At 41.6% G+C, this 14,073-nt stretch overlaps 2 protein-coding genes across 2 annotated transcripts in view; one reads left to right on the plus strand and one right to left on the minus strand.

Annotated features, from left to right (window-relative positions):
- The window catches only part of LOC140457230 (uncharacterized), a 78,884-nt gene that overhangs the window by 37,027 nt on the left and 27,784 nt on the right, over positions 1 to 14,073 (minus strand). The gene's annotated exons all lie outside the window — the stretch shown is intronic.
- LOC140456852 (uncharacterized) overlaps positions 1 to 14,073 on the plus strand; it is a 36,666-nt gene that overhangs the window by 13,919 nt on the left and 8,674 nt on the right.

The raw sequence follows: 14,073 nt of genomic DNA on the forward strand, positions 1-14,073 counted from the left end.
GAGCTCAGTTGCTATGTTTTCACAACAATTTGAATTTAACCAATCAACTTAAATTATGCCTCAAGACATTAAAACCCAATTGAATTTGAATGTTACTGTTTTGACAACATCGAGCCAATGAGGCGGTCCGATGTTTTGGGGTATAAAAAGCAAGCATTTTGGACAGTTAGCCAAAGAGACAATGAACCCCTACTGCTATACATACTGCCCACAACCCTTCTCTCTGAAAGGTACCTTTTCATGTAAAACAGCTTTGCAGCAGAAGACTGAAGACAGCCCAGGGAAATCTACAGAGGAGAATTGACACAGCTGGCTGGTTTTGAAAACTGACTTGCTGTAAATTTAGTTGGGGCTTTATTGGATCAGTATATTGTTGTGGAGCGGGAGGTAGACAACAAATTTAAGAGAAAGGAGGCTTACAATTGTAAATAGTTGTTATTTAATGTTCTGTTTTGGAGTTAAAGAATAACATTGTTATTTTTTCTTTAAATAGTGGGATTGGGGTAGTTCTCACACTTTAATAGATTATGAGGCAAGGTGAGCTTTTCTGTGTGGAGAAAGTGAGGACTACAGATGTTGGAGATCAGAGTCGAGAGTGTGGTGCTGGAAAAGCTTCATCGTGATGAAGGGCTTTTGCCCAAAACATCGATTCTCCCACTCCTCAGATGCTGCCCAACCTGCTGTGCTTTTCCAGTACCGCAGTCTTGACTCTGAGCTTTTCTGTGTGTTTGGTTTAAGGATTTACCCCATGTTGTAACAGTTTGGGGGCTCAGATCTGTGATTTGGACAGGTTTAGACAGATCCGGTCTGAGATTTGGACAGATTTGAACAGATTTGGGGTAAAAGATCCCAGCAGATTTAAACACTTGCCGATTAGTGTCCTAGATCTTTAAATAAAACGTAGAGAAGACAATTTGTTTAATTTGGTTATTTATGGTTGGTTAAATTAAAAGTGAGAGAAATGGCTCTTAAAATTGCTAAAGAGGTTCTGGGGTTTGAAGATGATTCCCAAGTTTGCCAAGCAAGTTTAGAAAGAAAAGACCATACTTTTAGAATTAGCATAGATGGTAGAATTAGGTTTAACTAAGAACAAAAACAAAGTTGAAATTGTAAGGGCATTACTTAAACACTTAGCTGTGTCAAAGAAACAGACAAGTGCAGTAGAGTTAGAAAAACCTAAATTACAATTGAGGACAATGGAGTTAGAAGATAAAGAGAGAAAGAGGAAAGAGAAAGGCAGGAAGAGGAAAGAGAAAGAGAGAGAGAGGAAAGAGAAAGAGAAAGAAGGTTCTTAGCTGAGCAAAGAATAGAGAAGAAAGGGGGAAAGAGAAATGAAGAGAGAGTTTGAACATTTGAGGTTAGTCAGCAAAGTCAAGTTAACAGGATGGAGATTAAAAGAGAAGGTAGTGATATATAGCCTTCTTCATTTCATTTGAAAAATTGGCGAGGCAGTTGGAGTGGTCAGAGGACTTGTGGGTAATGCTAGTTCAGACTAAACTGGTAGGCAGAGTTAGTGAGGTATTTGCAGTGCTGTCAGATGAGGGGTCAAGAGATTATGAAGAGGTCAAACAGGCTGTTTTAAATGCTATGAATTAGTACCAGAAGCATATTGACAGCGGTTCAGAAACATAAAGAGTGAACCAGGCCAGACTTATGTTGAATTCGAAAGAATTAAACAGAGACATTTTGATAGATGGGTGTGGGCCTTAAAAATAGTTAAGATCTATAAGGCTCTAAGAGAGATTATTCTGTTGGAGGAGTCATAGTGGTTAAAAACTCACTTCCAAAGATGAAGAGAATTCATGTGAATGAACAGAAAGTTCAAGAAGTGAGAAGAACAGCAGAGCTGGCAGATGAATATACGTTGGTGCATAAGACAAAGTTTAACTTGCAGCGAGAATTTCATCCTGTGAGGGATAGAAATTGGGAGAAGGGGAGATCCTACACTACGATCCTAAACAAAGAGGAGAGGACACTGGTAATTGTTTTCCACAGGTTAAAAAAGAAGATCAAGAGGGTGGGAAGGAGGTGAAAGGCCTCAGGTGTTTCCACTGCGGTAAAGTGGGACATGTAAAGTCACAGTGCTGGTCCTTAAAGAAAGGTGCTGTAGGAAAAGATGTGGTAAAAGAGACTAAGCCAGTGGCATTAGTTAAAGTAGTAAAGGAGACCCCAAGAAAAGTCAAGGAGCTGCAGGGGAGTGCACAGCCTAAGCATGGACTAGTTTTGGCATTAATACCTGATATCTATAAAGAATTTGCCTCTGTGTGTAAAGTTTACTCAGAAAGAACAGGGACAGAAGGGCAAGAAGTTATAATTTTGAATGATACCGGATCTAACCAGTCTCTAATAGTAAAAGATGAATGTTTTTGCATTCTTTCTGACCTGTTACCCAAGAGTGTAGTAATTTGTCAGATAGATGGACAGAAATTTAACGTTCCCTGATGTGAGATCAGGTTGGAGTGCCAAACTGGCGAAGACTGGTGAAGCAACAGTGGGAGTGATTGACAGAGTGACGGTTCTAGGAATCTAATTTGTTCTTGGGAACAATTTAGCAGGATCCAAGGTGGAAGTGACACCCCTTGTCGTGGAGAAGCCAAAGGAAGACCAGGGAACTGAGAAGTTAAAAGAAAAATACCCTGGTATTTTCCCAGAATGTGTAGTAACAAGATCCCACTATCATAAGTCACAGCACAAAGCAAAAACTAAAGAGAAAGATGAAGGAATTGAGGTTCTGTTGGCGGACACCCTGTTTGATGTAATGGTGCAGAAAAAACCTGAACGGGCAGAGGGTAAAACAGAACTGTTTATTCCTGGAAGGCTCATGGACTTGCAACAGAAAGACGTGGCGTAAAAAAGATATATTAGTGGATGTGTACTTCAAAAAGGAAGCAGAGAATATTCCTGAGGGTTATTATCTCAAATATAGAATCCTAAGATAAAAATGGAGACCATGGCAGGTTAATTCAGAGGAGAAATGGGCACCAGATTGTGTTGCCTATAGCATACAGACAGGAAGTGTTACGTGTAGCACATGAACTACCAGTAGGAGGTCAACTTGGTGTATGGAAGACTCAGACTAAGGTACAAAAGCATTTCTATTGGCCTGGAATGCACAAGGATGTGGTTAACTTTTGCCATTTGTGTCGTACATGACAAATGGTAGGTAAGCTACAGGCGGTAATAAAACCAGCACCTTTGTTGCCAATTCCCACCTTTTGAAAAACCTTTCACGTGGGTTATGGTTGACTGTGTAGGTCTGCTCCCGAGAACTAAAAGTGGGAACCAGTACTTGCTAACCATAATGGATGTGTCTATCAGATTTCCGGAGGCAATTCCATTATGGAACATTAAGGCAAAAAGGGTGGTAGAGGTGTTCGTAGCTTTCTTCACATAATATGGGCTACCTAGAGAGATATCCCATTTGTACTGTTTGCCATTAGAGATGCCACAAATGGATCCACTCAGTTTACTCCCTTTGAGTTAATATTTGGACATGAAGTGAGAGGCCATTTGAAATTAATTAAATAGAAATTGACAGGACCAAAGTCGGAGATCTCACACTTTGAATTATGTATCGGAGGTGAGGGAGAGATTAAATCAAGTAAATTAGCTAAACAGCACCTAAAAAGGGCACAGAATAGAATGAAGCAGGTAGCAGATAAAAACTCTGAAATTCAGACCTTTTCCCATGGAGGTGATGTATTAATATTGTTAGCAGTCATAGGAAATCCCTTCAAAGTCAGGTTTAGTGGTCCCCATCAAATTGAGAAAAAGTTGCGTCAGGTGAACTATCTAGAAAAGATGCCAGATAGGAAAAGCTGTATTGGGTGTGTCATGTGAATATGTTGAAACCTTATTATAAGAAAGAGAAAGAATTGGAGAAACAGATGTTAGTTACTGCCCCGCAGAGTGAGGAATCAAATCCAGATGTTATGGAGTTTGATATGCTTCAAAATACACTAAACAATGAGGAAGTCCTTGAGGAATGGGATAGGTTAGTAAACTATCTGTCTCAGGAATTGAAAGGTTTGTCAGAGCTGTATGAGGACATATATAAGAATAAAATGGGGAGGACTAATGCTGTTGTGCATGAGGTAGATGTGGACAATGCTGTTCCAATAAAACAACACCCCTACAAGCTTAATCCTTTCAATGCCAGACAAGTCCAGAAGGAAATGAAAGTGATGCTTAACGAAGATATCATCAAACTGAGTCAGAGTGAGTGGAGTTTGTTAATCATCTTAGTTCCCAAATCTGACAGGACTCAACGATTGTGTGTGGAATATCGAAAGGTCAATGCCATAACAAAATCGGGCTCGTACCCAATTCTGAGATTGGAGGAGTATATAGAGAAAGTTGGACAAGCCAGTTACATCACAAAGTTGGACTTACTGTGTGGTTATTGGCAGGTACCTTTATCAGAGGAAGTGAAAGGAATTTCTGCATTTGTAACCTCAAATGGGCGATATCAATTCAAAGTGATGCTCTTTGGAATGAAGAACGCATCCACCACATTCCAAAGACTCATGAACAGTGTTGTAGCTGGATTAAGAGAAGCAAAACTGGTAATAAACTTACAGAAAACAGAATTCACGAAAGCAGAGGTGACGTTCTTGGGACATAACATCGTTCATGGAAGGTTGACCCCAAGGAACGTAAAGACGAAGGCCATCGAGGAATTTCATGACTGACCTCAAAGAAAGAGGTGCTTCAGATTTTGGGAATAAGCAGATTCTACCAGAAGTTTGTTTCAAACTTCAGCAACATAGTGGCACTATTAACAGATTGCTGAAGAAGAACCCAAAGTTTCGGTGGACAGAACAATACCAGGGGGTATTTGACAATTTACAAGCAGTATTAACCATCCCACCAGTTTTAGCTATACCAAATGTTTTGAAACCCTTCAAAGTTGCAATTGATGCTAGCGACACAGGAGTTGGAGCTGTACTGCTACAGGAAGATGATGGAATTGAACTGCCAGTTGGTTACTTTTCAAAGAAACTCAACAACTATCAGAGAAAATAGTCTGCGATCGAAAAAGAATTATTGAGTTTGGTACTGGCCTTACAACATTTTAATGTGCATGTCACAAACAATATGTCAGAGACAGTTGTGTACATGGATCACAATCCTCTTACATTCTTGGAATGCTTTAAAGACAAGAATATGAGACTATTTTGTTAAAGTCTTATGTTCCAGACTTTTAATTTACAAATTGTACATGTTGTGGCTCGTAAGAATGTGATAGCAGATGCGTTATCTTGGCTTTAACAAAAAAAAAGAGACTGAATAAATACCAATGTTTTATATATATATATATTATATATATAAGTGTGTGTGTGTCTGTGTGTGTGTGCCGATGTTAATATGAACTTAGATTAATGTCCTATGTATAGCATGGTAATGTGGTTAAGAAGAAAAAATGAAGCCATCTTTTCAATATGATGGGTCATTTTTTTTCTTAAGGGGGGAGGTGTTATGAAGTTGAAGGCGTGTACTGTACCTTTAAGAGAGTGTGAAAGCTGGCAAACACCTGTTGAGATAGAGTGCACTGGAAAATTTTAAAATGTAACATTTAGCTGGGAGCTTGGTTGCTATGTTTTCACAACAATTTGAACTCAACCAATCAGTTTAAATTATGCCCCAAGATACTAAAATCCAATCGAATTTGAATTTTACTGTTTTGATAACATCAAACCAATGAGATGATCTGATGTTTTGGGGTATAAAAATAAGGCATTTTGGACAATTAGCCAAACAAACAAAGAACACCTACTGCCATTCAGACTGCCTGCAATTGTTCTCTCTGAACAGTTTCATATGAAACACCTTTGCAGCAGAAGACCGAATACGACCCAGGGAGATCTACAGAACCGGATTGACACAGCTGGCTGGTTTTAAAAATTGATAAGCTGTAAATTTATTAGGGGCTTTATTGGATCAGTATATTGTCATAAAGTGGGAGGTAGATAACAAATTTAGGAAAAAAAGGATGCTTACAATTCTAATTGGTTGTAGTTTAATGTTCTCTTTTGGAGTTAAAGAATAAAATTGTTATTTTTCCTTTAAATACTGGAATTTGGGTAGTTTTCTGTCACTCATACTTTAACAGATGACAAGGGAAGGTGAGCTTTTCTGTGTGTTTGGTTCAAGTAGCAGAAGGATCTACCCTGTGTTGTAACAGACTCTAGTGCTCCAGGGGTGGGGGGGCGGGGGGGGAGGTGGTCCTGGTCCGTCCAGTCTCTCCTTGTGGTTTGGGCCATCCATTCCTGGAAATCTCCTTGTGAATTTTTTTGCATCCTCTCCAATTTAATTATATCTTTCCTAATGTTGGAGAGTCAGTGCTGAGGGAGCGCCGTACTTTCAGAGCGTCAGTGCTGAGGGAGTAGGCACTGTTGGAGGATCAGTATTGAGGGAGCATCCAGTTGAAACTGTGTGTAAATGGGACAGTGTTAATGAAAACATTGTTGTTTGTAAGTTATATAAATAATTTAGTTGAGAATATAGAAGGCATGGTTAGTAAATTTATGGATGACACCAAAATTGATGGTATAGCGGACAGTGAAGAAGGTTATCTCAGTTTACAAAGGGATCTTGATCAATTGAGTCAATGGGCTGAAGACTAGCAGATGGAGTTTAATTTGGATAAATGCAAGGTCTTGTATTTTGGTAAAACAAACAAGGGCAAAACTTATATAGTTAATGGCAGGATCCTGAATAGTGCTATTGAACAGACAGACCTAGAGGTTCAGGTACATAGTTCTTTGAAAGTGGAGTCACAGGTAGACAGGGTGGTTAAGGTGTCTGGTACCCATACCTTCATTGCTCAGACCATTGAGTGTAGGAGTTAGGACATCATATTGAGGTTGCGCAGAGCATTGGTTGGGCCTCTTCTGGAGTGTCCAGTTCTGGTCGCCCTGCTATAGGAGGGATATTGTTAAGTTGGGATATTGTTAAGTTGGAATGGTTCAGAAAAAATTTACCATGATGTTACTAGAACTGGAGGGTTTAAGTTATAAGGAGAAGCTGAGACTTTTTTTCCCGGAGTGCAAGAGGTTAAGGGGTGGCCTTACAGAGGTTTATAAAATCATGCTGGATAGATAAGGTGAATAGCAAAAGGGGAGTGAGGGGAAAAGATTTAAAGGGGACCTGAGGGGCAATTTTTTCAGAGAGGCTGGTTCGTGAGCTGCCAGAGGAAGTGGCAAATACAACATTTAAAAACCATTCAGACAGGTACATGAATAGGAAAAGTTTAGAGAGATATGGGCCAAACACAGGCAAGCGGGACTAGTTCAGTTTGCTGTCTGACTCGACGGCAGATTGGAATTGTCATCCATTACTTACACTGCAAACCAAACCTACTGAACCGTACCTTCTGGATCCCTTCTAGTTGCTCTGGGCCCTCAATTAACACTCCAGCTCCTCTGCAGTTTTACATGTGTCTCCAGCTACTCTCCAGGAGAAAGTGAGAACTGCAGATGCTGGAGATCAGAGTCGCGAGTGTAATGCTGGAAAAGCACAGCAGATCAGACAGCATCTGAGGAGCAGGAGAGTCGACGTTTCGGGTATAAACCCTTCATCCTGGTAATCCTGATGAAGGGTTTTTGCCCGGAATGTCAATTCTCCTTGTCCTCGAACGCTGCCTGACCTGCTGTGCCTTTTCCAGCATTACACTCTCAGGTCCAGCTACTCTCTACTTGGTCCCAGCCTTAGTAAGACTCTAGATCTCCACTAGATGATCTGGGCCTCTATCTAGATTGGGTTGGGATGTCTGGTTGGCATGGACGGTTGGACCGAAGGGTCTGTTTCCATGCTGTACATCTATGATTCTACGACCTATCTTACTCTAGAGTCCCAGCACCTGGTTTAGGAAGACTACAGCACCCCTGTTCCTGGTTTAATACTACAGTGGACTCCAGTCCCTGGTGTGGACATAATAGGATTCCTTGGATTATCACTAATTTGACTAAATTGAGTTTATTCTCCATTTCTCCGTTGAAAATTCCGAAAAATTGAACAAGCACAGTCTTCACAACACCCAGTTACAGTACTGAAGGTCATAAGGGTGCAGTTTGACACAATTCCAAATGAGGGAGAGTTTCAGCCAATGGGTGAAGAGTTGTGCTCAGCCTTGCCTCTTGTTGACTCCGATTGTTTGGAGGTCCAGCTGTTCCCGCTTGGTCCTCCAGCACCGCCCCCTCCTGTCTATTGGTCCTGCGCTGTCGTCAATCACCAGGGCGCGCGAGGTGACGCATGCGCAGTGCGAGTGGCGGTGCGGAGAAGTGGTTGATTTTGTTCCCGTGTTCGGGAAACGTAACTGGAGAAGTGTTTGTTTTCTGAGTCCGGGGTGTGTGGAACAATGATTATCCCGAATGCTTAGGGTACGTTTCAAAGCGAAGACGACGATATATCGATCGCGTGTTTGGGCGAACTCTGCAACGTGTTGGCAGTTGTTTCACTGGAAGGCCCCAGGTTAACCGCAGCCACCTCTTGTTGGGGGCAGAGCGCATGTGCGGCCGCCATCTTAATGTGGGTATTGTTACAACAGGGCATGCGTGTGACCGCCATCTTGTAGAGGCTGAGTGTGCAATGTGTAGCAACTGAGCATTTGTGCAGAATGTCACTAAGACTCCAAACCTTAACCTTGCTTTTCCCTCCGTATATGTAACCTGACCTGCTGAGTGGACCCCAGCAATTTCTTTTTTTGTTTGTTTAGGATTCCCAGCATCCGCAGTTCTGTGTTATTTTTTTAAAGCATTTACTTCCTGGATTGAAGCCAGTGCTCTATGAACTCCATTTAAGGGGTTTAGGAGGAGCTAATTCAGACCAGTGCAACTTCTTTTTGATGTACGCAATTCTGAATGGTTTGGATATGATTCTGTGAATCACGTCAACGTTCAGTACAGAAAAGGCTCATAATGCACACTCTTCCTTGCCTGAGGAAAGCTTGCAATTTCAAATGAACCTGTTGGACTATAACCTGGTGTTTCATTTTTGACCTTGTCCACCCCAGTCCAACTCTGGCATCTACACGTCTTCTTTCGTACACTATAATGACCAGAACTGCGCACAATGGAAAATTTAAAAACCAAAAGGACTGCAGGTGCTATAAATTAGGAACAAAAACAGAAAATGCTGGAAAAGCTCAGCAGGTCTGGCAGCATCCACAGAGCATCCACTCTGCTCTTATAATCCACTCCATTATTGATTAGAATTAGCTTTATTGTCATGTGCTTATGTGAGTACAGTGAACAATTTACAAGTTGCTACTTATGGTGCCATTTAAGGTAGAAAAGTACCTAGGTGCAGATGCTTAAATACAGATTCTTTGGTATGAAATAGAAAAACTAAAAAAAATTTCCAGTAGGACATTAAAGTAGAAAATAACTTATAGTCCTTCTACACCCAGTCTACATGTAAGGGAAGGGACTTGCCTCCAGTACAAACCTATTCTGTCCAGGTAAATCAGGGAAAGAAAAGGCTAATAAAGGAATTAATTTTGTATGCTGCTTTAGCTATCCTATTAACCAGTCCTGTGACCTTCAGAGATCTTTGGATGGGCACCAAAAATCCCTCAGTTTGTCTGAGCTTACTGGTTTGTAGCTCCTTGATCTTGCTGTACTACCGAAACCACATTAGCTGTCCTCCAGTCTTCTGGCACCTCCCTTGTGGCCAAAGACAATTCAAAAATTTATATCAGGCCTCCTCTAATTTCCTCCCTCATCTCTGCAACAACCTGGGATACAACCCATCTGCACCTGGGGACTTGTCCAATTTTAAATCTGCCAAAATTTCCAATACCACCTTGCTTTTTGTGTCAGTCTGCTCAAGCACTTCACAGTGCATCTCCTTACATTCAGTAATTGCACCCCCCTTCTCCCATGTAAATACAAAAACTCATCTAACACTCAACCAATGTCCTATAGCTTCAAGTACATATTGCCCCTTTGTCTCGAATGGACACTACTCTTTCCCTGGTTGTTCTCTTTCCCTTGACATTCTTGTACAATAACTTGGGATTCTCCCTGATCGTTAGCATTTTCTCATACCTCTCTTTGCTCTCATAATTGCTTTGTTGAATTATCCCCTGTACTTGCTATACGCCTTTATGACCTCTGTTGTTTTCCTCCTTTAATACCTGTTATGTCTCTTTTCCTTTTTATTCAGTCCAAATATTCATAAACATTCATGTTTCTCTGGGCTTGTGACCTCAGCATCACACCTCAAAGGGAATATGTTGGGCCTGTACCATTATTTTGAATGTTTCCTACTGTTCTGCAGTACTCCCAATCTATTTTGGTCAGATCCTGCCTTATTTTAATGAAATTTGCCTGACCCTAATTTAAAACATTTTACAGACCATGTTTCTCTTTTTCCATATCACTCCTGTGGTCTCTATCACTAAAATGTTCCCCTCCGTCACGTTGAACATCTGCCTGCCTTCATTCCCTAGAATTAGGTCCAGCACAACACTCCCTTGTCTCTTGGAGGATTGTCAGCACGTTGACATAGACTCCTAGAGCTGTGCAGCATGGAAATGGACATTGTCTATGCTGACTAGATGTCCTAAATTAATCTAGTCCCATTTGCCAGCACTTGGCCCATAGACCTCTCTATCCTTCCTATACATGTACTTATCCATATGCCTTTAAAATGTTGTGATTGTACTAGCCTCTCTCACTTCCTCTGACAGCTCGTTTCATACACACACCCTCTGCGTGAAAAAGTTGCCTTAGGTCCCTTTTAAATCTTTCCCCTCTCACCCTAAACCTGTGCCCTCTAGTTCTGGACTCGCCTAACCTTGTCTATTTATCCATGCCCCTCATGATTTTATAGACCTCTATAAGGTCACCCCTCAGCCTCCACTGCCCCAAGGAAAACAGCCCCAGTCCCTTCAGCCTCTCCCTATAGCTTTCTCCCTGTAAATCTTTCCTGCATATATCTCAACAAATATGGTCCTTTCGAACCCTTCATACTATGATTATCCTGGTTAATAGTGGGGTAGTGAAATCCCCTAATATAATTAGTGTTATGTTTTTACATAGGCAAAAACAATGACTGCAGATGCTGAAAATCAAATACTGGATTAGTGGTGCTGGAAGAGCACAGCAGTTCAGGCAGCATCCAACGAGCAGCGAAATCAACGTTTCGGGCAAAAGCCCTTCTTTATTCCTGATGAAGGGCTTTTGCCCGAAACGTTGATTTCGCTGCTCGTTGGATGCTGCCTGAACTGCTGTGCTCTTCCAGCACCACTAATCCAGTATATGTTTTTACATACCCTGGCGAATTGACTACGTATCTGCCCCGAATTGCCCGCTGACTATTTGGAGGCCTCTACAGTAATACAATCCTGACCGTGTGACTGTCTCCTTTTTATTCATATGTTCTACCCACAAAGTTTCCTTTGACAATCTTTCCAAGGTATTATTTCTTGCTACTGCATTAACTGAATCCCAAATTAATCATGTGACCATCTCCACTTTGCATCCTCCCCTATCCTGTCTGAAGAGCCTATTACCCCAGAATGCAGCTTGCCAGTCTTGTTCCTCCCTTAACTGCATCTCTGTGATGGCAACATTATTACAGTTCCATATGTCAATCCATGTCCTTAACCCAATTGTCTTGCCTCCCACACTTCTAGCATTAAACTAGGGGCCACCCACCCTAGCTTTATTCCTTTGAGAATAGCTCCCAGCATGGTTGTGAATGGCTCCCAGCATGGGAAGAGATTCTCTCAATCCTCCAATGCAATTGCCACTGACTGGTTCACTCTGAAGAGTCAGAGGTTTTCAGCATGGAACAACCCCTTCAGCCCAACCTGTCCATGCCACCTAGTTTTCATAATTAAGTCAGCAGCATTTGGTCCATATATTTTCATACCTAATCCAACGATGTACCCATCTAAATGTTTCTTAAATGACTAAAATTGTATTCGCCTCCACTGCTACCTCTGGCAGCCTGTTCCAGACACTCACCACCCTCTGTGTGAAAAAATTGCCCCTCTGAACTCTTTTGTGTATCCAATGTAAACTGTCTAATTTTAGACTCCTCTACCATAGGGAAAAGCTGTTAGGTATCTACCTTATCTGTGTCCCTCATGGTTTTACAGGCCTCTATAAGGTCACCTTTTGGTCTCCTATGCTCTAGGAAAGCAACGTTCCAGCCGATCCAACCCCCCTTATAATTCAAACCTTCCTGTCCAGGTAACATCCTAGTAAATCTTTTCTGCACTCTTTCTAGTTTAATAATAGGGCAACCGGAACTGCATACAGTACACCAAATGTGCCTCACCAATGTCTTGCACAACTGCAACAATATATCCTAACTCGTATACACAGTGCTCTGACTGATGAAAGCAAGCATGCTGAAAACTTTCTCCAGCACCCTATCTACCTATGATTTCACTTCAAAGAGCTATGAGCTTGTACCCCTAGATTTTTTTATTCTACAGCACTCCCCAGGGCCTTACCTTTGACTGTGGAAATAGTGTCGTGGTTTGACCTACCAAAATGCAACTCATTTATTTAAATTTAAACTCCCATCTGCCATTCCTCAGCCTACTGGCCAAGTTAATCAAGATCTCGCTCTATTCCCAAATAACCACTTTCACTGTTTACTGTACCAGCAATCTTGGTGTCACTTGCAAATTTACTAAAGCAATTCCCATCCAAATCATTTATATAAATGATGAATAACACTGGACCGAGCACCTGTGGTGCACAGGTGGTCACAGGCCTCCAGTCTGAAAAGCAGCCTTCTACCACCACTCTCTGTCTTCTACTGTTAATTCTTCTACTGTTAATTCTACCTTACATTTATCAACATTGTACTCCATCTGTCAGACCCTTGCCCACTCACTTAACCGATCAATGTCCCTCCGCAGACTTTCAGTATCCTCTGAACATTTTGCTCTATCACTATTCTCAGTTAAAAAAAATCACACAACACCAGGTTATAGTCCCAACAGGTTTATTCGAAAGTACTAGCTTTCGGAGCACTGCTCCTTTATCAGGTAGCTAGTGGGGCAGGATCACAACACAGAACTTATAGCATAAGATCATTATATCATATTATGTTGTATGATACTTTGAACAAACCTAGATTGCTGTTAAGTCTTTCATCCTTTAGAATGGGTTGCAGATATCAATTAATTGATATGTAAATCCAGACCTACTTCAAGTCACATTCCTGAGATAACTTAATGTTTTATTTTTAAAAAGTGACAACTTAGCTTAGACAGTGCATTAAAAGTGTGAGGTTAGAGTCTGTCTGTATTCCAATCTTGAGTCAGACCGGTTCTGTTTCCCAAGTAGGAATTTATAAAATGTCACATTGATTGATAGCCTGCAGATCATATGCTTTGTGAGCAAAATAGAACGTATCTGCAAATGCAAATTCACCACATAGACTTATATGTATGTATGCATGCATGTGAGGGAGAGAGTGAGTGTGCATTTGTGTCTGAGACTGTGCATGTGCTTGAGTGTGGGCATGAGTGTGACAGTATAAGCCTGTGAGAGGGTGTGCACATGGGTGTGTTTGGAGGGGGTAAGTGTCGCTGAGAGAGTGTGTGTGTATGAGAGAGGGTCTTCATGAGTGAAAGAGTATGTAAGTGTGTATGTATAGTGTGCTGGACTCACCTGTAATGTGACATAAACCCCACATCCAGGTTGAGGCCATCCTCATGGGTATCGAACTTGGCTATCAGCCTCTGCTCGGCCACTCTGCGTTGTTGTGTATCCCAAAGTCCGCCTTGGCGGACGGTCACCCGCCTGACCAGTTTAAATCCTCCTGAGTGGCTCCAGCTAAACTGTCCCCCAGGGTATTGGTTCCCCCCTCCAGTTCAGGTGCAATGTGTCGCTCTTGTACAGGCCACCTCTGTCCCAAAAGAGATCCCAATGATCCAAGAGATCCACTCGGCTAAGAGACCTTTTTAAATGTTCTAACTCTGAGAAACCTTTAAAAGAATGTTCAACAGATGATTCTATCAGTCCATGCACACCAAGGAAAGCTTGCTTTCCTGCTGTGTGAGAGAACAGATTCATGTGTCCATTCCATGTCCTGACATACAAA

This window comes from Chiloscyllium punctatum, chromosome 31 (genome assembly GCF_047496795.1).
Source record: "Chiloscyllium punctatum isolate Juve2018m chromosome 31, sChiPun1.3, whole genome shotgun sequence".
NCBI lineage: Eukaryota > Metazoa > Chordata > Chondrichthyes > Orectolobiformes > Hemiscylliidae > Chiloscyllium > Chiloscyllium punctatum.